At 44.5% G+C, this 26,789-nt stretch overlaps 1 long non-coding RNA gene across 1 annotated transcript; it reads right to left on the reverse strand.

Moving 5' to 3' along the window:
* Nucleotides 1–1,900: 1,900 nt before the first annotated feature.
* On the reverse strand, nt 1,901–25,396 carry LOC139281434 (uncharacterized). The gene is made up of 4 exons (XR_011596870.1): nt 25,142–25,396; nt 9,068–9,205; nt 5,219–5,367; nt 1,901–2,050 (listed from the first exon to the last, which is right to left on the reverse strand). It is a non-coding gene; the product is annotated as an uncharacterized lncRNA (long non-coding RNA).
* Nucleotides 25,397–26,789: the final 1,393 nt, after the last annotated feature.

Here is a 26,789-nt window from a genome sequence, read left to right on the forward strand (position 1 = left end):
TTATTACGAATCTATTATATATTAAAATGGGTGGTGGATCACCACATTCCATTTCAAATTGCCCGAAGTCACCCAAGCATCTTAGTACCTTCATAACCGTAACATAATAGCTGCTATTTGACATAGCAGTGCCTGTTCAGTAATTAAGTATTCTTGCCCTCTGCAACTCACAAGGCCTCTGCAGAAAAATCAAAATAAAAGCCCAAATAGGAGTCTCCTCCAAATCGTGAAAATCCAGGCCCCCCTTCTAATTGCAGATTATTGGGGTCTCCTCAAAGTCACTGTAATTGTGAATTGAGGCCAATACAATTCGCTCCCCACCCAAGCCCAGCTGAGTGTGCCTTCAGACTGCCCCCATTCTCTACTGACAGAACCCCCCTGAGGTACATTACTTCGTCCTCTCAGCCACTAAGCTGGTATTCCTGGTCCTCCCTCTCGCTGAAGTGGCTTTCTTGGTTTCCCCCACAACCACTTTAGTCAAATTATCCCCTCATTGAAACATGCACAATTCTTACAGGGCTTGACAGGGTAGATACAGGGAAAAGGTTTCCTCTGGCTGAGGAGTCTAGAACCAGGGGTCACAGTCTCAGAATAAGGGGTCATCCATTTAGGACTGAGATGAGGAGAAACTTCTTCACTCAGAGGGTGGTGAATCTTTGGAATTCTCTACTCCAGAGGGCAGTGGAGGCTCAGTCATTGAGTATATTCTAGACAGAGATCGATAGATTTTGGGATATTAAGGGAATCAAGGGATATGGGGATAGGGCGGGAAAGTGGTGTTGCGGTAGATCAGCCATAATCTTATTGAATAGTGGAGCAGGCTCGAGGGGTCAAATAGTTCCTAATTTTTATGTTCTTATGTACCCTCTAATCCTGCTTGACCTAAAGGCTGCAGGTGGCCTTGACTCCCTGGGTAGATCTTGACATCTTCTTCTTAGGCAGTCACCCGGAGTCGAGGATGACTTGCTCCCACACTAATATGAGTTTTAAGGTGACTGATGAGACCAATGCAGGATCTACAGTCTCTGTCACAGGTGGGGCAGATGGTGGTTGAATGGGCGGGGGGGGGGGAGCTGCTTGATTTGTCATTTGTTCTTGGCTTCCGCATGCTCCCGACGAAGAGACTGAAAGTGTTCGGCGCCTTCTTGGATGCTTCTCCTCCACTTTGAGCAGTCTCGGGCCAGGGATTCCCAAGTGTCGGTGGGGATGTTGCACTTTTTCAAGGAAGATTTGAGGGTGTCTTTGAAGCGTTTTCTTTGCCCTCCTGGGACTCACTTGCCATGCCGGAGCTTGGAGTAGAGCACTTGTTTCGGAAGTCTAGTGTTAGATCTTGACTTAGTGCGATAGTGTAAGACAGGCGATGGAAAATCGGCAGCCCGTTTGACACCTGTCCTGATTCTTATTACCGATTACGTCAATGAAAATAAAAACCAGGAGAGATGTAAAACTGGGCTACCGACTCGCTTGCACTCATTTTATACTATTGCACACAGCCAAGATCTACCCGAATGTGTTCAAGGCCAAATTGAATATGTTGTAAGAATATTACTTTAGGATTCATATTTTTGCCGACCATTACAATTCTTATCGATAAATGAAAAATGTTTTCCAAATATAAGAACTGTGAGCTGCAACACCGCAGCCAGTTAGAACCCATTGTGGCATCTGGAGGGAAACTGTCATAAATGAATCAAGCAGAAGAGAGGACATTTAAAATGGGGGGAGGAGGGAAATTGACTTGAAATGCGAAACATGCACTTTTAATGACATTAAACGGTGTTGGAGTGGAATGTATGCATTTTCAAACAGTACGGGCAACACGAATTTTACACCCCTGCTGTAATGAGGCAAAAGCTTCGCAAGGTGCCAAACAAATCTCAATTCGCACGCATTGTCAGCACAATCCATGAAATGGTTTTATTTATTCATAGATAGACAAGTAGGAGTCAAGGAGGTCACCCAAACATCTGGTTCAGTTAATGGAATTCCCATCAGGTAAATCCATCGATTGTGTAGAAATGGGTGAAGCTGCTCTCTGTCTCTTTGTAGTCTGCAAGTGGAAATTTTACTTATAAGTATGTTTAGCTGTTGTTTTGAGAGTTGCCATGTCTTTTTTAAATTTTCAACCTAACCATGAGTGACATTTTTTTAAGAATATAATATCGTAAACCTTTACACGTTGCCCCATTACAACAGAAACAAAGGTAAACCTTTATAATGCATATATTATTTGCAAGACGAGTATTATGAATATCATCAGAATGCAACATCTTCGCTCCTGTCAAAGGAAGATGTGCATCTGAAGGGTTTAAAAGGTTCATTATTCAAATGAGTGCAGCAGCTCAAAGCAAGTTTATTACTAGCCTCATAAGACATATCTTGTGAAATAATGAACTCATACCAGAGACAGGAATAGAAACGAGAATACGGACACCACAAAACAAATATGCACAAACTGAGTGAACAGAGGCGCAGTGGGAATAAAAATTAAACACGTCCATCTGCGTCAAACCTCTGAACAACCTGAGCTCTCGATCTGACTTGATAGATTGTCACTCTATGAATGTTTTCAAATTGGTTCATCTGGAATAGTATTCGGTTGGTTAACACAATGTATTGGACAAAAACTGAACACTGAAGCCGATGCATTTTGAAATATGCAAAATATCAAAATTGTCTTTCTTGGACCATGTGGCTCCAAGATGAAATTGCAAAAGTGAGAGGGAATAATGAAAAATCAACACAGTATGGCAAGGTACCAAAGTACAAGTAGTATATACTGATACAACAAATATTGAGTGCTATGAACAGGTAAGGCTCAATATAACACTAAAGCAAATATCTGAAATAAAAACAGAAAATGTTGGAAATACTCAGCGGGTCAGGCAGCATCTGTGGGGAGAGAAACAGAGCTAACGTTTCAGGTCAATGACCCTTCGTCAGAAATGGCTCAATATAATATCCTTCTCCATCTTGAAGTCCGATACTGAACTCCAATTTTACCAAAAGTCTTATAAGGGCTGGATTTTTGGATTATTTGTGCCTCTGTTTGCTCCCCAGAGGGGCGGCAAATGGCGTTTCTAAGCGTAACGGCGGGCAAATTCGGCTCATGGTTTGCAGCAGTGCAAAAACATATCGCCCCACCCTCTAGTTTCACTGAGATCATGACGTCAATTGTCGTGCAATGCTCCGCTAGCGCCCTGGATGCAAAATACGACCCTAAAGCCTCATTTAACGCCCACCCCAGGAAATGTCTGAAAAACCAGACGTTCCCAGGGTGCAGCAGGTGGTATTGGCAGCTTTTCTAAATGGAGGGATGAGGATCCTACATCGCAGGTCACATTGACTGCAACAGTTGCGCACATCACGTTGCGTGAAGTTCCAACTTGAAAGCGGCAGTATTATCTGTCATTACAGTGCCCTTACAATGTCAATGAGAGAATTTAATGGGGGCATTACTAATTCACCAGCGCATCATGCTCCATGCTATTGCAAACGGCGTCAAGATAGAAGAAGGGCTCTTGGCCATGTCGGCCTACGGATGAGGAGAGGACTGGGGAGAAGGGCTTACCCCCCCACAGGTCTAGAGGCACCATGATCATACCTCCAGCTCTCTGAGGAGCAGTGTGTGAGAATGCTGCACTTCCGAAAGACATATGCCATCTTCTACAGGCAGACCAATGCCTGGACTGCTCTGGAGGCAGCCATCAATACTCCCATAAACAGGTTTCTGAAATCATTGTGGTGTGCTACATGTTGCACAGCTTGGCCATCATGAGGGACCAGGCGGAGGATGATGAAGAGGAGCCTGGTGAGGCCCCCATTGGATAGCCACACCATCCACGGGGGAGACAGCGTGGAGATGCTGCTGGACCAACAGTCGCATGTTGCCAGCTCATAATGGGCCTGTTCTCCGAAATGGAGGAAACTGGTGGATGGAGCTAATACTGGACTCACTTTGTGCCCCCATAAAGGCACATCTCCGGTGAATGTTAGAATGATGCACAAGTCACCAATGGCAAAGGACGAATCATAAATTTTACTGCAACAAAGTAACAAAAACTGTGTCGCAGCAAAAGAAAACCATACAATAGACAAGGTTATGTTGCAGGGCACTGAGCAACAATGAAGTCCCTTAAATCAACCAAACTTTTTTAATGCCGTGATTTTCGGCTGGGGCTCAAAAACTTCCTTATATAATGCCTGATTTTTATCCCCCGATCATGGAACCTAATTTTTTGCCCGATTTTGCAGACAAGGGCACAAACTTTTTCCAGACGGTATCAGGACCGTCCTGCCGCCATTATCGCCCCGAAATCTCAAAAGCAGAAAATCCATCCCTTAATGTGATTAAAATAAATGTCCCCCAGTGTGTTCAGTCCAGAACATTCCCCAATTATGGTTGGGGATTCTGTGGCCACTTTTTCACATATGGGAAAGATATAGACAGAGACTGGACAGCAGAAAAAATAGCCTGGCATGGGTTGTCTTGAAATGCATTTTGAACAAAGGAGTTAGCTGCTCCAGACAGTTACATGCTCTGCTGTAAATCCAATAGCAGTGAAGAGGCATTCTAAAGGCAGGATGGGCTGTTGGTGCGAAGAGCTGCTAAACATTGACCCATTTGTTAGCAATGTTTGTTCATTCAGGATCTCGCTGCTTGCTGCTGACACGCTTCTGCGCTCTCCTAGCTTTGAAAAGAGGCTTTAAAAAAAATAGAAATTCAAAAATTGATTGGAAAGACTCAGCAGGTCAGTTAGCATCTCGGGAGAGAGAAACAGATGAGATAACGTGACAGGTGTGGACCCTTCTCAGCAGAACTGGTTCTGAGCTGATCATCTGAAACGTTAACTCTCTCTCTCTCTCCACAGATGCAGACAGACCTGCTGAGCATTTCCAGCTTTTTCTGTTCCTGTTTCAGATTTCCAGTATCTGCCATTTGCCTTAGGTTTTCAACACAAACATCCGAAAGTCTGCCAAGCAGCAGATAGGCTGCAAGGGAGAGAGCAAAAATAATCTCTGCACAATCAACGGGGAGGATAGCAAAACAAACCTAGCTCTCTGACGTCGAGTTCTTTATTTTTGTTTTTTATTTTTGTAATGCTTCGCAAACGGAAGTCAAACTAATTGAACCAAGTGACGTTCATCATACTCTGAGGTCTATGTTGTCCACCATGGAATAAATCAGCATGTGAACTGGTCCAAATAGTATCCTCACCTAGTGGTTATTCAGTCCGCCTTCGGAGAAATTGATGGCGACATCTGCTAAAGACATGGAGATCCAGTCTAGATCACAAGGGAGTTTCATTGTTACGCTCCTGGGTCCAGCTACTGCACCATCAGATACAGGGCACTGGGAATCAATCACTGTAAATGGGCAAGCAAGATTGCTTAAGGAAGTTGCTGACACCACCGAACCGGAATTGATATGACATGAATTCTTAACACCCCCGCCCCCTTGCCCCCATTCTAAAGTCTTCATTATAACAACAGTAACGGATAAAGAACATAAGAAATAGGAACAGGACTCGGCCGTTTGACCATTCAATAAGATCATGACTGATCTTCTACCTCAACTCCATTTGCCTGCACTATCCCCATATCCCTTGATTCCCTTAATATTCAAAAATCTAGCGATCTCTGTCTTGAATATGCTTAACGATTGAGCTTCCACAGCCCTCTGTGGTAGAGAATTCCAAAGCTTCAGCACCCTCTGTGTGAAGACACTTCTCCTCATCTCAGTCCTAAATGTGTGTTTGGTAATGAAAATATAATTAATTCATGCAATGTTTTCCTAAAAAAGTTAAGAGTTTCCACAGCAACCTATCTTCTCTGAAGTTTAATTCTCAAGTTTTGTTAATATAGCAAAGATTATGAAATTATTTATAGAGACAAATATTGGTATGTCGCTAGATCCCTGTAAAAAAGGTGTGACTATTGAGCTTTGGAAGACGAACTAATTCTCAGGATAGTAGCTGGAAGGCACTGCCTGAAAGGGTGCTGGAAGCAGATTCAATAGTAACATCTGAAAAGGGAATTAGATAAATACTTGAAAAGGAGAAATTTGTAGGGCAGGGGGGTAGAACTAATTGGACAGCTCTTCAAAGAGCCGGCCCAGGTCTCCTTCTGTGCTCTACAATTCTTGGACCACACATTAACAATTTGCTCTCCCAATCAATAGGATTGTCAGATTCAACATTCTATCAATGAATAAAATGCCATCGGCTGAATATTCAACATGGTTTTCTGAACAATCTATAGTTAAGATGACTCAAAATAAGTGTATATCAAAACTTTTGCATTTCTTTTAATTTTATGTACTATTTTGAAGCTTTTGCCTGTGCTTGCCAGGTGATATGCCATTCCCATACAGAAAGAACAAGTAACTGTTATATTGAGGCAGCTAGTAGAAGGTGTTTCAAAATGGACTCAATGAGTGATTCACACTCCACTTTTAAATAAGAACATAAGAAATAGGAGCAGGAAGAGGCCATCTGGCCCCTCGAGCCTGCCATTGAATGAGATCATGGCTGATCTTTTACCTCAACTCCACTTGCCTACACTATCCCCATATCCCTTGATTCCCTTAATATCCAATTTTCTCTTGTTCACTTTTGGAGAGTACTTAACTTCCTTCACCAGCTCCCTCTGACTGCACAACAAAGTCAGAAATGCATTGTAGAAACATAGACATAGAAACATAGAAAATAGGTGCAGGAGTAGGCCATTCGGCCCTTCTAGCCTGCACCGCCATTCAATGAGTTCATGGCTGAACATGCAACTTCAGTACCCCATTCCTGCTTTCTCACCATACCCCTTGATTCCCCTAGTAGTGTGTGGAACTGCAATGACTAATCCACGTCCTATCCTTCTGCGACACAGGTTTTCGGAGCATCGACATACTGCATAACTGTTAATATAAAAACAAAATAATGCGGATGCTGGAAATAAAAACAGAAAATGCTGGAAATATTCAGCAGGTCAGGCAGCATCTGTGGAGAGAGAAACAGAGTTAACGTTTCAGGTCGATGGCCCTTCATCAGAACTGGTGATGAAAGGTCATCGACCTGAAACATTAACTCTGTTTCTCTCTCCACAGATGCTGCCTGACCCGCTGAGCATTTCCAGCATTTTCTGTTTTTATTACCGCATAACTTCCCTGTCCTTCAACTCTGTGCTACTCATTACAGCAACATTTTATCAACAGAAACACTCGATGTTACATGGAACAGCTTGAAGTTGTGGCTGCTGCTGTCTAAATATATCTTGGTCTAAAAGCATCTGCAAGTCAACACATCTCAGGCCATGACGTAGTGCTCCAAACTGTTAAATGAAGAGAAACATAAATTAAGAGTACTGAAATTTCTGTAAATTCATTTTGTGAATATGAAAATGTAATGTAGCTGGAAGCTACCAACTCCTAAAACAGCAATGTGCTAGGAATCAAATCACACCCAATGCCACCTGAACCTGCATTTTCAGGTTCATTGCCAAACACTCAAATTTGGACTATTTCAAATCAGGTGATAACTTTATAGGTGTGATGTTATTTTGGTTAACCCACAACACATTTTACACGATAATGGCAGCTTTACAAGGTTGGATCCACAACAAATGAACAATTGCCCCCACCCCTCCCTCCCTAGTCTTCTTCTTTCGTATGGTGGCAGCAAAGCAAATCAAACGTCAATATCCAGGCCAAAGTGTAACAGCGTGGATATCTTGTAGGTTGCCTGTGAATTTCCTCCGAGGGCAGTGCTCAATGATGTGCTCCAGGGTCTGATTAGCAGCTCCACAGTCACATGATGGGGAGGCTTTAATCTTCCACCTATGGAGAAGGTGGCAGCATCGACCATGACCGGTTCTGAGGCGGTTGATGGTTGTCCACTGTTTGTGAGGAAGGTTTGATCCCTCAGGTTGTACTGTGGGGTCCTCGATAAGGAATCCGTTCCATATGTTGCAGTTCTTCCAAGCATTTTGCCATCGGTCATCAAAGCTGAGGGGAGATCGCTGAAGGGCTTTGGTGACGGTCCAAAAAGCTCTTCTAGATTTGAGACGGGTTGGTGGTAGGTTGCTCAAGTTGGCCTGGATCGGGAGTGATCCCTCGTGATCTAGTGTTGGGTAACTAGCTACATTCTCAGACAGTCCAGGAGTGAATAGGCAGCAGATGGTGGAAGGGGAGAAAGAGTGACAGGTGAGCTTCAGGAGTTCACAGAACCAATCCCGTTAGCTTTTGCTGGCGGGTCCGAGAATGGCCGGAGCATCCATGAATTGGAGTTATATGTGATGTCATCAGAAGGAGACTTTGACGTATTAATTAGAACCACCTCCCTCCTTGCTTGAGGCGGTCGGCTGACATGGAGCCTGAAACTGGTGAGTTAAAATGGGATGGGGGGATGGGAAGCAGTGCAGTGAGGGTGCGGAGCAGCCACTGATGTAACTTTAACACCCCCTCCCACCATTCCCGCCGGTCAGAGCGGTTACAATGGGCCCTTTACTGGCAGTCTTGGTTTAGTGGTCTCACTCTCACCTCTGAGTCAGAAGGTTCAAGCCCCATACTAGGACTTGAGCACATATCCCTCAACCACCATCACCATCAAAACAGATTAACTGGTCATTTACTTCACTGTAGTTTGTTGTACCTTGCTGGGCACAAATTAGCTACAATATTTCCCTACATAGCAACACTATGGCTACAAGAGCAGGTCAGCGTCTTGGTATTCTGTGACAAGCGACTCGCCTCCTGACTCCCCAAAGCCTTTCCACCATCTACAAGGCACAAGTCAGCAGTGGATGAGTGCAGCTCCAACAGCACTCAAGAAGCTTGACACCATCTAGGACAAAGCAGCCCGCTTGATCGGCACCCCATCCACCACCTTAAACATTCACTCCCTCCACCACCAGCGCCCCGTGGCTGCAGTGTGTATCATCTACAAGATGCACTGCAGCAACTCGCCAAGGCTTCTTCAGCAGCACCTTCCAAACCCGTGATCTATACCACCTAAAAGGACAAGGGCAGCAGGCATGGGAATACCATCACATCTAAGTTCACCTTCAAGTTACATACCATCCTGACTTGGAAATATATTGCCATTCCTTCATCGTTGCTGGGTCAAAATCCTGGAACTCCCTCCCAAACAGCACTGTGGGAGCACCTTCACCACACAGACTGCAGTGGTTCAACGCAGCAGCTCACCACCACCTCCTGAAGGGAAATTAGGAATAGGCAATAAATGCTGACCTTGCCAGTGATGCCCACATCCCTTGAATAAATAAATAAATAAAAAATAGTAACTCTAATCCAAGGGTAATTCATTGGTATGAAATGCTTTGGGCCACTATATAAATGCAAATTTAGTGGTTTGCCTGTATTCACTCACAGTGTACAAAGCCTCAAACACCAGCCTTGGTTATTGGGAGTGTGTTGACTTTAGCTTTGATGTCCGAGTCTTTTACAATACACTGATATTCCTTTTGTGGAACATCCGAATACTAAAGGTGGTACACCTGAAGATGTTAAGCTAAGAATTGGATGAACAACTGACTGTCACTCTCTGTTGTTTATACATTTTTGTATTTCTCACAGCATGAAAGCAATAACATAGACCCAGGGTGGGAAAACTGTCGACAATGTAAGGGTATTGCTAGAAAGCTATGAATACCATCATTGACATTTCCCTGAGTTCTGGTTCCATGTTGTTGACATTTTATTTGTTTTCAACCTTTCTCTATTATGGATGGCTTTATAGATAGAAAAAATGTATTTCTTACTCAAATAAAAAGAAATTCAAAACCAAAAGAGATTAAAGACACTGGCATCTGCATTTCGCAGCAAAATTAATTTAATATTTTATTCACTTAGGATTAAAGTAATGAATAGGACAATCAGTTCATTTTAATGTGCTTCTTATGAAGTACTGCATATTTTTAGAATGACACTCATTTTTTTTAATTTAGTAATCATTTAAAAGCTTTTTCATCAATTCATTTACTTGCAATTTGCTGTGATATAAACATAATTAAGGACAAACCATCTGCATGCATATGCTTTATTCATGTTCTTGGGAACAAATTGACAAATACTTTTCACATGACAAAAGTGTTTTCTCAGAAGATATGAAGAGAGACCATAGATCATAAATTACAGTGTGGCAAATATTAATGAATAGAACCCTTATGAAAGTACAGAAACGTAGGAATTCATTGCCCACATTATCGTAATTGTATTATACTGCGGTGTGTGAACACAAAGCCATAATGTTGGTGGACAGAGAGCAAATGAAAGCACTGGGTCATAGCTATTGCTTTAATTACTTGCCGGGCTCTGTTTATGAGCAGAGCCTGCATACTCATTCCTGGGAGCCATTAATAACTAGCTTGGTGCAGGTGCCCTTTAAAACCAGAGCAATGCTGTGGCTGAAGTTACAACTTCGATATAGTGTGGTGGCATGTTCGGGCAGAGGTGACATCTCTGACCTATCAACAACAACAACAACTTGTATTTATATAGCGCCTTTAACGTAAGGCGCTTCACAGGAGTATTATGAGATTTAAAAAATTTGACACCGAGCCGCATAAGTAGAAATTAGCGCAGGTGACCAAAAGCTTGGTCAAAGAGGTATGTTTTTAGGAGCGTCTTGAAGGAGGAAAGAGAGGTAGAGGTGGCGAGGTTTAGGCAGGGAGCTCCAGAGCATGGGGCCTAGGCAACAGAAGGTACGGCCACCAATGATTGAGTGATTATAATTAGGGATGCTCAAGAGGGCAGAATTAGAGGAGCGTAGATATCTCGGTGGTGTGTGGGGCTGGAGGAGATTACAGCGATAACGGGGGGCGAGGCCATGGAGGGTTTTGAAAATAAGGATGAGAATTTTGAAATCGAGGCGTTGCTTAACTGGAGGTCAATGTAGGTCAGTAGCTACATTATCTGGGTAGCTCACGGGTACTGGTCCTCGCTTGTGCTGCCAGCCACATTTTTGAGTCCCAGTACCCGCCAGCGTGTGTGGTGGTAACCACAACCCATAGCTTTTGTCATTTTAATCTGTTTCATATGCAAGTGTCGGCAGCATGAGTTGGAGGAAAGCCCCATGGTGGAAGATGAGGAGTAAAATGACAGGTGTTGGATGAACCTGCTACAAACCTGGTCAGCTTCAGGTCAGTGCAATATCAGGCTGGCAGGAGGCCGACCTGGCCAGAGTAAGGTGGGTCCTGTGGGGGGTGGGGGGGAGGTTCGTGGAGGGGTGGGGGTGGGTGGGGATAGCAGAGTGTGGGGAGCTCAGGCTGGCTGCAATCCACATTATTGTTAGGGAGCCCAAAAGAGCATTCCTGCACCCCCACAACAATTATGTTTCACTTATCATTTTAGGGACCTCTTCCTCTTCATCCCCTGGTACAACGGGGCGGAATGGGCACCGTGCACACTCCACTTGTTTGTACCTGGATTTTGCAATTGGGGGGTCCTTCAACCAATATAGGACGCCGATTTAAGCAGCTTTCCATCTGTTTCAGGCAGGCAGGCTCCTTGCCCATTTACAGGTCTGCCTGAATATTGCATCGGGCAGACCATGGGCTTCAATGGGGCTACCAAGTCCCCACCCCCAACATTCCCAAATTTTTAACCGGCGGCGGCCATTTTCAGACGGAAAACAGGCAGCCGCGAAATGAATTTCTCCTCCATGAGATCTAAAGGGAGAAAGTATAAAATAAACTAGCTTGCCAAAGTGAAACAAATTAAATTACATTTTTAGAATTCCAAATTAAAATTTTCAGCTATCACAATTTAATATCTATACGCCACAGTTTACAAAAGGCTTTTAAACCAGGACTGATGAATATGAGTTATGTAAGTAATAATACTCAGCGTGCAGCACAAGCAGCCTACACTTTTGGTAAAAGGATTGACAGCTCATTCACCGAAATCAATAGATTTATTGGATTCTGACATCTATTGTTCTAAATATATATTGCAAAAAGGATTGAGATTAAGAGTTCTGGAAATATCAATGCCCTCTTCAGTCTCGACTGCCCCTGCCCAACTGGAGTAATCATAGTTTATAGTTTGTAGTGCAATCACAAAACACAGTTTGGTTAAAAAAAAATGAAAAGAAAGACTTGGATTTATATAGCACCTTTTATGACCACCGGATGTCTCAAAGCACTTTACAGACCTTTGGAGCGTAGTCACTGTTGTATCGTGGGAAATGTGGCAGCAAGCTCCCACAAACAGCAATGTGATAATGACCAGACAATCTGTTTTTTTTGTTAAGTTGATTGAGGGATAAATTTTGTCCAGGACACCGGGAATAATTCCCCGACTCTTCTTTGAAATAGTGCCATAGGATCTTTTACGTCCACCTGAGAGAGTAGATGGGGCCTCAGTTTAACGTCTCATCCGAAAGACGGCACCTCCGACAGTGCAGCACTCCACTGGAGTGTCAGCCTAGATTTATGTGCTCAAGTTCCTGGAGTGGGATTTGAACCCACATCATCATAGGCAGGCCCTCGAAGTCGAGGAAGACTGGCTTTCACGCTAAAAGTGAGTTCTCAGGTGACTGTACAGTCCAATACAGGAATTCCAGTCTCTGTCACAGGTGGGACAGACAGTGGTTGAAGGAAAGGGTGGGTGGGTAGTCTGGTTTTCCGCACGCTCCTTCTGCTGTCTGCGTTTGGTTTTTGCATGCTCTCGGCGACGAGCCTCGAGGTGCTCAGCACCCTCCCAGATGCTCTTCCTCCACTTTGGGCCATCTTGGGCCAGGCACCCACAACCTTCTGATTCAGAGGCGCGTATGCTACCCACTGAGCCACAGCTGACACTACCAGCTGACATATAGCATTTTTCACGACCAGCGGACGTCTCAAAAGCACTTTACAGCCAATGAAGTACTTTTTGAGTGTAGTCATTGTTGTACTGTGGGAAATGCAGCAGCCAATTTGCACACAAGCAAGCTCCAACAAACAGCAATATGATAATGACCAGATAATCTGTTTTATTTGTTATGTTGATTGAGGGATAAATATTGGCCAGAACACCGGGGATAATTCTCCTGCTCTTCTTCGAAATAGTGCCATGGGATCTTTTATGTCCACTTGAGAGAGCAGACAGGGCCCGGGTTAATGTTTCATCCGAAGGACAGCACCTCCGACAGTGCAGCACTTCCTCAGCACTGCACTGGAGTGTTGGCCTAGATTTATATGCTCCAGTCCCAGAAATAAAAGGTTGCCCCATGCAACTATCAAAGATCTAAAACTTGCAGTAGATAGACATATGTCAACATTAGGATTGATGCTTAGCTTTTCTTGAGTGAATAGCCCGGAAAATTTGTAAGACTTGAAATTGGCTATGACCCCTTTCCAGATGCATAACCAACAGCACATGGACAACTCACACCCGAACCAGGAGGCTCACCCTAAATTGGGCCTCAGCCATCAGGGCTCAGTTCAACAAGTTGAGCAAGCTCCCAGCACCCGCCGTGGCTACAGCGGTAGCTCGGCCATTGAAAGGGGATCAATTTCGGGCCACTCGCCGACACCGGCCCTTAGGTAAGTCCCGGCGAGGCAGGACGGGAAGGACAATGGGAGAGGGGCCGATGACGGGCCAGCAGAGCTCCTCCCCCTATCCCCCCCGCAGGATTGCTGTGAAGATGGGAAGAGCATATCAGCTCCTCCTGGCCCCACGTCAAACTTCAAGAAAAATTACATATTTTTTTGTTGCCGGCTGGCTGCTGAAAAATCCTGAGGCCGTCAAATTTAGGAGAGAGGTCCTAAAACAAGTATTAGGTCCCTCATTTACACCGTATAAAAGTCTGGCTTAACTATTTCTATGTCCTTGACAATATCTTGTATTTATATAGCACCTTTAACGTAGTGAAATGTCCCAAGGTGCTTCACAGGAGTATTATGAGATAAAAGATTTGACACTGAGCTGCATAAGGAGAAATTCGGGCAGGTGACCAAAAGCTTGGTCAAAGAGATAGGTTTTAAGGAACATCTTGAAGGAGGAGAGAGGTAGAGAGGGTTAAAGATGGAATTCCAGAGCTTGGGGCCAAGGCAACAGAATGCACGGCCACCGACGGTTGAGCGATTATAATCAGGAATGCGCAACAGGGCAGAATTAGAGGAGTGCAGATATCTCGGGGGGTTGTGGGGTTAGAGGAGATTACAGAGATAGGGAGGGGTGAGGCCATGGAGGGATTTGAAAACAAGGATGAGAATTTTAAAATTGAGGCGTTAATCGGGAGCAAATGTAGGTCAACCAGCACAGAGGTGATGGGTGAGCGGGACTTGGTGTGAGTTAGGACATGGGCAGCCGAGTTTTGGATCATCTCTGGTTTGCATAGAGTAGAATGTGGGAGGCCAGCCAGGAGTGCATTGGAATAGTCAAGTCTAGAGATAACAAAGGAATTGATGAGGGCTTCAGCAGTGGATGAGTTGAGGCAAGGGCAGAGACGTGCAATGTTCCGGAGATGGAAAAACACGGTCTTAGTTATGCTGTGAATATGTGGTCAAAAGCTCACTTCAGGGTCAAACATGACAACAATGTTGTGAACAGTCTGGTTCAGCCCAGACAGAAGTTGGGAAGAGGGATGGAATCAGTGGCTAGGGAACGGAGATTGTGGCGGGGACTGAAAACAATGGCTTTGGTCTTCCCAATATTCAATTGGAGAACTATATATACTTCTATAAGATCACCTGTCAGATGTCTCCTTTCCAGACTGTAAATCTAAAGTTTTCCCAGTCTTTTCTGATAACTCAGACCCCTGACACTGAGGATTAGACGCTGCACCACCTCCAGGACTTGAATGTCTCTCTTGTTTCCTGGTGACCAGATTTGGATGTGGTGTTCAAGGTGCGGTGTGACTAGGGAACTATGAAGGTTGATCATTACCCCCTCCGACTTCTGTTTTATTATAGTGGCTGTGTAGTTGAACATCCTATTGGCTGTGTTAATTGTTGCTCTGATTGGTTGGACATGTTTAGCGGCAAGTCTACTAAGACTGTTTTGGAGGTCTCAAACTGAAGAACTCCCAAAGATAGACGCCAGGTTCCGATCCGACCTTGCTGTTGTTGTGTGAACACCTTTAGGCACAAGCACAGTTGTAGAAGCCTCCCGTGAAATTGTGAAAGAAGACAATGAGTGTCCGACTAAGGAACTTGTGGAGCCAGTAGCCCTAGATTCCAACCACACAGAATGTAGTGATGAGAACTCAAATAGTTTAGGCTTCTAGAAAACAGAAATGCATTGCTTATTACTCTGCTTGGCAATCTGGACAAATAGGCCTTGAAATCCCGGCCTCCCTGGGTCTGTATAGAATGTATATGGACCCAGGAAGGCATCGCAAAAGCCGGTTTTCGACGCCAATGCCCATGCGCTGAAAACCAGTTTTTCCAATCAGATCCTCCATATCCCCACAGCCAGGACATTTACATGGGCAAGTTTGCAGTATTTACCCATCTCTGGCCCAGCAAATGTCCTGGAAACTCTTGCGCCTGGTAAAAGCAGGCACATAGCCTACTTTTACCAGCATAAGAGTTTTAAAACACACAAAAACATATAAAAATAACATTTAAAAAACACATTTTAACGTTAAAAACCCTGCCCACTAAGGTAAGTTTATTTTATACCATAATTTTAAAACTTTTTTAAAAATCGGAAAAAAAAATATATTTTTAAGACATTTATTAATTTTAATTTAAATTAATGTTAAATATGTGATTTTTTTTCCCCTATTTTTTATTGGTGTTTTGGTGTTGGGGTGGAGGGGGGATTCTGAATCATAATAATGAGAACTCCTATTTACGGAGTTCCCATTATTATGAATGAGATAATACTTTACCTGGATTGGCTGCCCAGTGACTCCAGCTCCAGCATACATCTGTTCAGACATGCACGCGCTCCAATGCGCAGGGAGAAAATCCTCAGGACTGGGATCGCTGGTGGGAGCAGCAGGAAAAGGTAGGTGCGGATCTTTTTAGCCATTTTCTGTCGAGTGCTCGCGGGAAGCAGAGGACTGGGATTTCAGGGCAATTCTCACGTTACACCAGCGGCAATTGAACACAAGCCCTCCCTCAGCCTCATCATCCAACCGTGTACAACTTGCTCCATCAAAATAAAACTGGTGAAGATGAATCACAGGATAGAAATATTAATCTGAAGTTGAAGTGATTGAAAATATGATTAACTTTTTGTACCATATACTGTAAAATAAGCCTACAAATTACTGTTATCGATATTAGTAGACAAACAATTAATGCATTTGTATCACATTCTTCATGCCCATTACTTTAACGCAGACCTGTTAATTTTAAGTAGGTTAATGCCTCTGCAGAAATAGTCACAAAGGAATCTCTCATGAATGTGTTTAATTATTCATCTACTAATATCACCAACAGTTATCTCTAGGCTACTATATTACTTTACCAATCAAGCCCACTATTTAATATTGGGTGAATGAAGCTGACCTACATTGGCTCCCGGTTAAGCAACGCCTCAATTTCAAAATTCTCATCCTTGTTTTCAAAGCCCTCCATGGCCTCGCCCCTCCCTACCTCTGTAATCCCCTCCAGCCCCACAACCCCCCGAGATACCTGCATTCCTCTAATTCTGCCCTCTTGAGCATCCCTGATTATTATATCTCAACCATCGGTGGCCGTGCTTTCAGCTGCCTGGGCCCTAAGCTCTGGAATTCCCTCCCGAAACCTCTCCGCCTCTTTACCTCTTTTTCCTCCTTTAAGACGCTCCTTAAAATCTACCTCTTTGACCAAGCCTGTCCTCATACCTCCTTATGAGGCTCAACAATAAGTTTTGTTTGATAACGATCCTGTGAAGAGCCTTGGGACATTTCGCTCCGTTAAAGACGCTATATAAATACATGTTGTTGTTGTTGACACAGTTCCAAAGGTGCCTGTGGTCCTGATGCCAGACCTTCCCAAGCCACTATTCTTCCTGCATGAGCCTGGATTGTGAGTCTTGGTAGGCTGTTCAACTGTGGGAGCTCTCACAGCCAAATGTAAGTGTGCCCTCGCCCAGTGCATTTTTCAGCAGAGGCCACTGGATAATAATTGGGAGTGGGGCTGCTGAGCAATTTTTCCTTTCTTGGCACAGACACTAATAGGAATCACATCAAACTTACTTCGGTGTGGCTGACATCAATTAACTCAGCACGAGCCAGGGATCGAAGTTTTAAACAGTGTCAGTTGTGGCTCAGTTGGTAGTGCACTTGCCTTTGAGTCAGAAGGCTTGTGTGTTCAAGTCCCACCCCAGGGACTAGAGCAAAAAATCTAGGCTGACACTTTAATCCAGTGCTGAGGAAGTGCTGCACTGTCGGAGGTGCCATCTTTTGGATGAGACGTTAAACCGAGGCCCGTCTGCTCTATCAAGTGGACGTATTTCGAAGAAGAGAAGGGGAGTTAACCCTGATGTCCTGGACAATATTTATCCCTCAATCAACATAATAAAAAAACAGATTATCTGGTTATTATCATGTTGCTGTTGTGGGAGCTTGCTGTGCGCAAGTTGGCTGCCACGTTTCCCACATTACAACAGTGACTACACTCCAAAAAGTACTTCATTGGCTGTAAAGCGCTTTGAGATGTTCGGTGGTCTAGAAAGGCGCTATATAAATCCAAATCTTTCTTACTCACATTTTGTGGTGCATGTGCCTAGTCAACCATCAGGGAGGCCCTAGTATTACAAATTGTACAGGAATGTTACAATGCAGTTTCAGAATTCCATAGATTTTCATAAGACAGATTTCAACTTTAATAAGATTCTTAGTAAGGCTTGCTAATAACCTGAGTGGTTGCATTTTTGCTTCGTGTTAATGGCGGGAGTGCTGTTTGCGCATCATTCTAATATTGAATCATCAAGCAAAGCTCCTGAGAAATGTGCGGCACACACTGCATATTCCAGCAAGCCCTGATTCCATGCTGCTTTTGTAGATCTGCCTAACATATTCTAGCCTGCAGTGTGACAGCGATCAGAACGCATCACTAATCCTTGTAAGTCAAAAGACTTTGCCCTCACTGACATTGGAGATGAGGTTTTCTGATCTCTGACCAGCCACCTGTCAGCGTTGCCCTTTAAGATACAGAATAGTCAAGGGACTTCATGTGCCTTACAGTCATCATCAAGGTGCATTGCTCGCATAGATACATCACAAATGTTCTCACTGCATCACCCCTGGGCTATTGTTAATAGAAGAGATGGAGATGAGATTTCTAAGATACAAAATATATTCATTAGCAGGGTGGCAGAGTGAAATAATGCTGGAATAGATGCCCTGTGCATGAACCATAAATTGAATGAGAATCTCATTATTTTTTTGTCCTTAATAAAAAAAATTCCATCGTAATGCATACAAAACAAAAAGTCTAATTTCACTAAAGGCTAAAAAGAAAGCTTTTATTACAACAAAACATTCTGGTTATTTCCATAATCCATACGTGATCGAAGACAGATTATTATAATTAGTATTAAACCCTTTTAGTACAGAAAGAACAGCTTGCATTTATATAGCGCCTTTCACAACCTCATCATGCCTCCAGGCGCTTTACAGCCAATGAAGTACTTTTGGAGTGTAGTCACTGTTGTAATGTGGGAAACACAGCAGAAAATTTGCGCACAGCAAGCTCCCACAAACAGCAATGTGATAATGACCAGATAATCTGTTTTTAGTGACGTTGGTTGAGGGATAAATATGGGCCAGGACACTTTGAAATAGTGCCATGGGAGCTTGTATATCAGCCTGAGAGGGCAGATGGAGCCTCGGTTTACTTTCTCATCTGAAAGATGGCACCTCTGACAGTGCAGCACTCCCTCAGCACTGCACTGGAGTGTCCGCCTAGATTTTTGTGCTCTTGAACCCACAACCTTCTGATTCAGAGATTCAGAGGGGTTGTCTTATGAAGGAAGGTTGAGCAGGTTGGGTCTATACTCATTGGAGTTTAGAAGAATGAGAGGTGATCTTATTGAGTAGTATACAATTCTGAGGGAGATTGACAGGGTAGATGTAGAGAGGATGTTTCCCCTCGTGAGGGAATCTACAACTAGGGGATATAGTTTCAGAATAAGGGGTAGCCCATTTAAAACAGAAATGAGAAGGAATTTTTTCTCTCAGAAGGTCGTGAATCTTTGGAATTCCCTACTACAGAGCTGTGGGGACTGGGTCATTGAATATATTTAAGGTGAGATAGATAGATTTTTGAGTGATAAGGGTGTCATGTATCCAGACATGTTTATACTTGTACTATTACATATGATCTACCACCAGAGGGCACTACTATGGGAAACTTGTACACCAGCTGTATGGTCACTAAAATGTGCCACCAGAGGGCATTGCAGTGGGAGACTTGTATAAAAGGCAGGCCACCAGCTGTGATCCTCACTTTGGAGTTATATTAAATGGACTAATGAACTACAGTTCAAGTGCAATACATTGCCTCGTGGAGCAATTATCAGAGCATCCAAAGACATAACAATTGGCGACGAGATGACGGACTTTCACGCGAAAATGGCTAACCTTGGTACATTGCAGCAATTCGCCAATGGTGATGACCAGCGCCTTTGCGGAGAGGCTCGACAATTTCTTCACAGCAAACAACCTGGCAGGTGATAATCTGGCCACACTGGCTGCTAAGCGCAGAGCTAACCAATTGTGGGCCCACCGTCTATGGCCTAGTCAGGGACTTGCTAGCACCAGCGAAGTCAATGACCAAGACGTACGAGGAGCTTGTAACGCTGATCCAAGAACAACTCAAGCCCAAAGAAAGCATCCTCACAGCCAGACACCGGTTTTATACCCACCGACAGCCCAAAAGCCAGGAAATCGGGAAATATGCTGCAGACCTCAGGAGGCTGGCGGCACCGTGTGACTTCGGCGACCACCTCACCGAAGCGCTGCGGGATATCTTTGTCATCGGAATTGGCCATGAGGACCTTCTTCATAAGTTACTGTCTGCGGATACCACAGTCACACTGCAGAAGGCCATCTCCGTGAGCCAGGCATTCATGACCTCGACCTGCGGCTCTAGGCGGATGACTCATCCTCAGGACTCAAACCCAGCAAGTACTGTACACAGAATAGTGCCTTTTAGAGGCTGGACTGTAGAATGTGAAGATTTCAGCCCCCAAGTCCCTTAACTCAGAGGGAGGCTAATCGAGGAGCACCTTGCTGGCCTTCTGGAGGGAATCACAGGGCTCACCAGTGCCGTTTTAAGGACTATGTGTGTAAAGGCTGCAGCACAAAGGGCCACCTCCAGCGAATGTATAAAAGAAATATGACTCACTGCGTTGATGAAGAGTCTGCAGATGGCCATGAATCAAGCACGGATTATGAAGCGGTAGTCAGAGAGTCAGCTCAGCCCTACGATGAGGTGTATGGTATGTTTACCTGCACCACAAAATGTTCCTCATTGAGGATGGAAATCGAGATGAATGGCGCTCCAATCTTCATGGAAGCGGACACAGGGGCGAGCCAGTCAGTAAGGAATCAAAAAGCCTTCGAGAGGCTATGAGACAATCAAGCTGAATGACCCAAGTTGATCCCGGTTCAGGCAAAGCTGCGCACCTACACCAATGAACTTATCCCAGTCGTTGGTAGTGCGGATATAAAGGTATTCCATGATGGCGCAGTGCACAAGTTACCACTGTGGATTGTTGCAGGTGATGGACCAACATTACTCAGAATAAGGTGGATGGAGAAGATCCATTGGAGCTGGGAAGATTTCACCCCTCTAGCAATCGATGTCCCCTGCGTTCAGAGGCAAAGCAAGCCCCCACCTGAGGTTGGATCAGGCACCAGAGAGCAGACCAGCACAGCATCCAAGGCACAGACCGCCCTGCACGACTGCGTGGAGATGATCCAGCTGAGACGACCCGAACGCATCTTCCGGGCTCCAGTGGCAGGACTCCGGAGGAAGAAAATCGGATCCAAAGGTGACTTCCCAGCCTTGGTGGCAGAACCCGGGGAGAAGAGGATCACAGCAGTTGACATCGTGGATGGAAGAAAGATGTCGCCCAAACCACGAGGTAAAGCGCTGAAGAAAAAGATGGAGCTGGCCAGACCATGAGGTGCAGCGCTGATGGAGCAACATGTGGTACCAAGTGAAGAAGATGGTTGGGGTAAAGATAGCAAGGCTCTCTTAAAGGAGGCCAGCAACCCACCACACTTAAAGGGACAGGTCCACATTCTCAATCAATGCAATAGCAACTGTGAGTTAAATGTAACGCATGTAATTAATGATCAGAGTTTTATACGTGTAATAAGCAAAGAAAAGTCGTGCAATTTCAATCGGAGCTACAGTTTATCTACAATGAGTAATTAAACGTTGTGCGATGTAGGATTTCAACTGCATTCAGTTAATGGAGCGGGCAAACACCCATCGGGAGCACACAGGTCCAGCGAGCTACCCAATGCTGTAGCCTGTGTCCCTGGGACCAGAGTGATGCACCACGGAGTGTGGTCACAAGCAGCTAATATAGACAAGCTGCAAAGCAAGCGATCTCAGGAGGGCAACGGCACTGGTATCGATACCCTGCTCCTGATTGGCTCCACCTCTCAGGCATCCGATGGCCATGAGCCTGAAAGAGCAAACCGCACTAAGGCGCTGCCCCCAGACCCTATCGCCACCAAGGCTACACATGGGAACAAAGGGTCACCCGCAACAGTTCTCCCAAATGGGACCGGGACCAGCCAGGATCCCAAACCAAATAACGCTCAGGCAAGCGAGTGGGGGAGAGTGATGTCAGCAGTTCCATGCGCACTGCCAGACGACTGCTCCTCAGGGAGCAGCAGCAACCCGGGCCACAAGGAAAGGACAGGGAGGTCACAGGCATTTGTGAACCTGCCCAATGCTAGGAGCAATGGCAAAGGCCCCGAGAGCAGGCAACTTGAGCCAACTGAGCTCCCACTGCCAGCATTGGGCACCGCGCCGCCACCAGACTACCTGGACACCATCCAGCAGTTCTGGCACTAGTTTTTCCTCACGCACCAGTGCTGACACCAAGTATGTATCAAGAATGTACCTCACCAGTCACATGTACTTGCCTCACAACTGTATCACAAATGTAATGATGTAAATGCACTTTTTTTTTGCTACCACTTGAATGTATATGAATGTAATGAACCACCGGCATAATCTATATGTTGGGGGGAAGTGGTCATGAACTCACGAACAGAAACCACCAGCACCTCTACTGCCAACGAAACACCACCTACTCACCCAAGATGGAAACAACCCTCCAAGGGTCAACCAGATGGAGCTAAGCCCAGAGCACAGTCAATGCATGAAGGCGATTTGCACTAAGGATTTGGGGGAAGAGTGATGTCAAGTATCCAGACATGTTTACTGCTGGTACTATTACATATGATGTGCCACCAGAGGGCACTACTATGGGAAACTTGTACACCAGTTGTATGGTCACTAAGGTGTGCCACCAGAGGGCACTGCAGTGGGAGACTTGTAGGTTACCTGTACAGGTGTGCCAGGCCTAGTATAAAAGGCAGGCCACCAGGTGTGATCCTCACTCTGGAGTTATATTAAATGGACTAAGGTCACTACAGTTCAAGTGCAATACAATGCCTCATGGAGACATTATCAGAGCATCCAAAGACATAACAAAGGGAGTCAAGGGTTATGGGGAGCAGGTGGGGAAGTGGAGTTGAGACCAAGATCAGATCAGCCATGATCTTATTGAATGGCGGAGCATGCTCGAGGGGCCAAATGGCCTACTCCTGCTCCTATTTCTTATGTTCTTATATTCTACCATTGAGCACTCGGGCATGCAATTACATTCATGGAGTTTGGAGAGCTATGGATTTTTGATTGTTTAGAGATTTTCAAATGAGCACTCGGAGATGATAATGAAATTCCAATGCAGATACACTGCTGAGTCCTTTGATTGAAAGCTAAATATTTGTGCGAAGCATCAAATGACGTGGTATAGCAGAGCAATTCAGTGCCTAGTAAACTGCATTGACTGCTTATTTAAATCTTAGATTGTTAAGGGTTTCATTACAGAAGAGCTTGATGCCTGTTTTGAATGGATGCTTCGAAATAACTCGGACAACCTTGTAAGTTACCAGGAGCTAAGCAAATGATTCACGGCAACTGGAAAACATGTTTAACTGTCCTGAAAAATGATCTTGCAGAAAATAAATCAAACTGCTGCCAAGTCAGCAGTGCCATTATTATGCAGACTAAGTGGCGGCCGTGTAAAAACTGGCGTTAATCAAGGCAAATCTTGTTCGCCAGCAATTTTGATGGGGGTGCAGCAAGGATAATCAGCTGAAATACCCAAACGGAAAGGGCGGAACAGTGCAAAAGTCCCAGGAAATTATGGCGTGGAGTAAGTAGCAGTGTAACTCACTTCCGCTATAATTTCCTGGGACCGTTTTGCGACATAGATGCGCCATTATAATGCAGGAGTCTCCAGGAAATTCTGGACCATTGTTCACAAAAACCACTGGGTGGCAGTGTCAGAGTTCATTCCGGTGTGGCCCACAGAACTCTCAGCCTGAATCTCACACTGCGCATATTAATGTCTTTCTGTGAAACAGCAACCGCATTAGTAGCTCTGGTCCGAATGATATTTTGTTTGTCAGTTGTATAGGGAATTATCCCCGGTGTCCTGGCTAATATTTATCCCTCAATCAACATAACAAAAGCAGATTATCTGGTCATTATCACATTGCTATGCGCAGCTTGGCCACCGCGTTTCCCACATTACAACAGTGACTACACTCCAAAATAACTTCATTGGCTGTAACGCGTTTTGAGACGTCCGGTGGTCGTGAAAGGCGCTATATAAATGTAAGTCTTTCTTTTCTTTTTCCTTTTCTTTTCATTCCTGTGTTGTTGCAACAATTTATGAACTGCACCATTGAAGGGTCTTTTTGCACAATCAGTTAGATGATTAGAGGAGCGTCCGGGTTAGATGTAAAATCTACAATTGCTGCACTGAATGCATCTGGTTGGCTGTAAAATCTGTGATAGCTGCACAGCCATGATAGCTGAATCTGTCTTTGTGCTGTCAGAACTGTCGCCGTTAAGTCAAGTTGAAGAGCACAGTTGCCAATTCTTTTGTAAATGGAAGTTGGGCACATACGCACAAATCGACAGAAACAATAAGGTGAAAAGGGGCTTATAGAAACCCACCTTTCCCTGTATTAAAATGGCCTTTGTTATCCCAGAATATTAAAAAAAATATGACAAATGTGCACCTTCTACTGTCTAAACCAATGCAATAAATGTATCGAGTACAGTCCCGAGAAAAAAACATGCATCATCTAAAGCTTAAGGTCAGAAAATAACAAATGGTAGCTTAAATAATGAGCTGAGCACAAAAAACCCTCATGTTCTCTCTGGATTGTGTCTTACAAATGAGATAAGATGAAAGAATGCCTTTTATAAAAATGTATCTGAATAGTTAGTATTCTTTGCTCAAAGGTAGTGACTTATCTCCCTGTAATTAAAGTTTTTTCAATGATATTTCCCTTCATTTACTAATTATATGCATGATATTAATTAAATGATTAGCATAACAGTCATATCTGGTTTACCTATGGATAGAGTCCAGTAGGAATACAATGCTCCACTTCTCTTTGGTGCATGCTCATTATTGTGTCCCCAGTCTCCAATTATTCTCAACCTTCAATAACCTTCAGTTACTTTGTCTAAATACCAACAGCATATTTAAAACTGTAATTAAATTACAGCTATCATTTTGAGCTCTCTTATAACAGAACCTTTTGTTACTGCGTTTAATTCACATACTTAATAATGTATCAAGGATTAAGTATATTGACATTTTTAAAGAGAGAATTATGATACTCAGAGACTTCAGCATAATCCTTTGCCAAATAAATCATTTATAAATTCCAGAGCCAAGATGAAAAGTTATGTCAATGTTATCTAATGTCATTTTTTAGTTCAAAGTAAGCTCTCCTGCACTAAAATAACCACAAGGGTCTATTACAATTATTTCTATTGTGAGCACTTCTGCGTGGGAGGAGGTAAGCAGGTGTGCAATGCAGTTAAATGTCTTGATCTCCCATTTATAAAACTATTTTCAAATTAATTTGCAACTGAATTGGACATTTCAAGAAGTAGAAATTACAGAGACCACTATTTTGAATCAAGTGATTACCTGTAATGAGTTTGTGTAAAGTTCCTGCGTAAAGTTGTTAACCTAAAACAGGTTAATGAAGTGTTGAAAATAGTCCAGTCGGAAGATGACATGATAGCTAGGTTTTAGGGCTCAATTTTCCACATGGGTGATTTTTGGCCCCACTGAAGAGGTACGTGCGATTTTTTTTTAGTGGCCCAAATGCGGCAAAAAACAAAAATCCAAGTTTCTCCGGAATTAACTTTGAATTTTGAGTGGTGCAGATTGGCCTTAAGCTTTGTGGGTGGAGCTTAAGGTCTGCGCCAAAAACTGGTGTTGCTAGTGTAATGAGGGACGCTCAGAAGGGCTGAGGTTAGAAACTGAAACTGATGAAGGGCTGGAAACTGAAGCCACTGCCATCCAGGGCCGAAAGGACCCCGCACCGACTCGTACGTATCCCGGGCCGAAAGGACCCCGCACCGGCCCGTTCATATCCCGGGCCGAAAATACCCCGCACCGGCCTACACCTATCCCGGACAGAAAGGACCCCACACCGACCCGTACATATCCCGGACTGAAAGGACCCCGCACCGGCCTACAACTATCCCGGGCTGAAAGGACCCCACACCGACCCGTACATATCCCGGGCCGAAAATACCCCGCACCGGCCTACACCTATCCCGGACAGAAAGGACCCCGCACCGGTCCGTACGTATCCCGGGCCGAAAGGACCCCGCACCGGCCTGCCCGTGTATTATCTGACTTATCATGAGCAACCCACAGGATTTGTAACACATAAGCTTCTCTTGCTTTCCCCCCGCCCCTCCTTATTTTCTCTCCTCCTCTTCTGGAGGTTCTGGCTCACTTAGTATGAATGCACGGACACCATCCATTCACCAGGTGAGATAGTTAATCTCAGCCAAAGAGGTGATGTCGGCCGGTAAGGAGTTCTTTCAGCCCGGGATGGCAGCGGGCCGGCTCGCACCTATCCCGGGCCGAAAGGACACCACACTGGCCCGCTGCAATCCCGGACTGAAATGACCCACTCCCCCACCTACCTGCTCCGTCTTCAGCTCCGCTGAACAATGGCCTCTTCTCTCCGCCGATTTTCTCTTCTCTGCGCCAATTTCCTTAAGTGTAGAGAAGGTTTTTCACAAGGGTGCAGTGCGCCGTTTTAGAAAAAAATCGTACTTGGCCAAACTTGCTTAAATGGCCAGAAGTGGTGCACATGGCAGGTTCCGCCCCCAGTGACGTAAAAAAATTGGGAACGAAAATAACCGGACATACCTACGTTAGAATGGCGCAGAAACTTTGGCTAAACTTGCAGATTATTGTCTGCTCCAAAAAAAAGCTGTATACGCCAAAAGAACAGCGCAGAATGGTGGCCAGAATTCAGCCCATTATGAGATTTTGGAATGTTAGATATCTTGGGTCTCTGAATAACAGCTAAAGCAATCATGAGAGTACTACAAACAGGCCTTAGTGGGCCTGTGCTGGGTTGAGGGAAAAAGACCAACCATGGCTTCCACTCCCGATCACTACAAATCTACCACTGCCAGAAAGCACAAGTATGTAGACATCAGACAAGATCCTGCATGGGCCAAACTGTGATGGCACTCCCATGATTGAACAAGTGGTGATCTCATTGAAACATACAAAATTCTTACAGAGCTTGACAGGTTACATACAG

The sequence above is a fragment of the Pristiophorus japonicus genome, chromosome 15 (genome assembly GCF_044704955.1).
Source record: "Pristiophorus japonicus isolate sPriJap1 chromosome 15, sPriJap1.hap1, whole genome shotgun sequence".
NCBI lineage: Eukaryota > Metazoa > Chordata > Chondrichthyes > Pristiophoridae > Pristiophorus > Pristiophorus japonicus.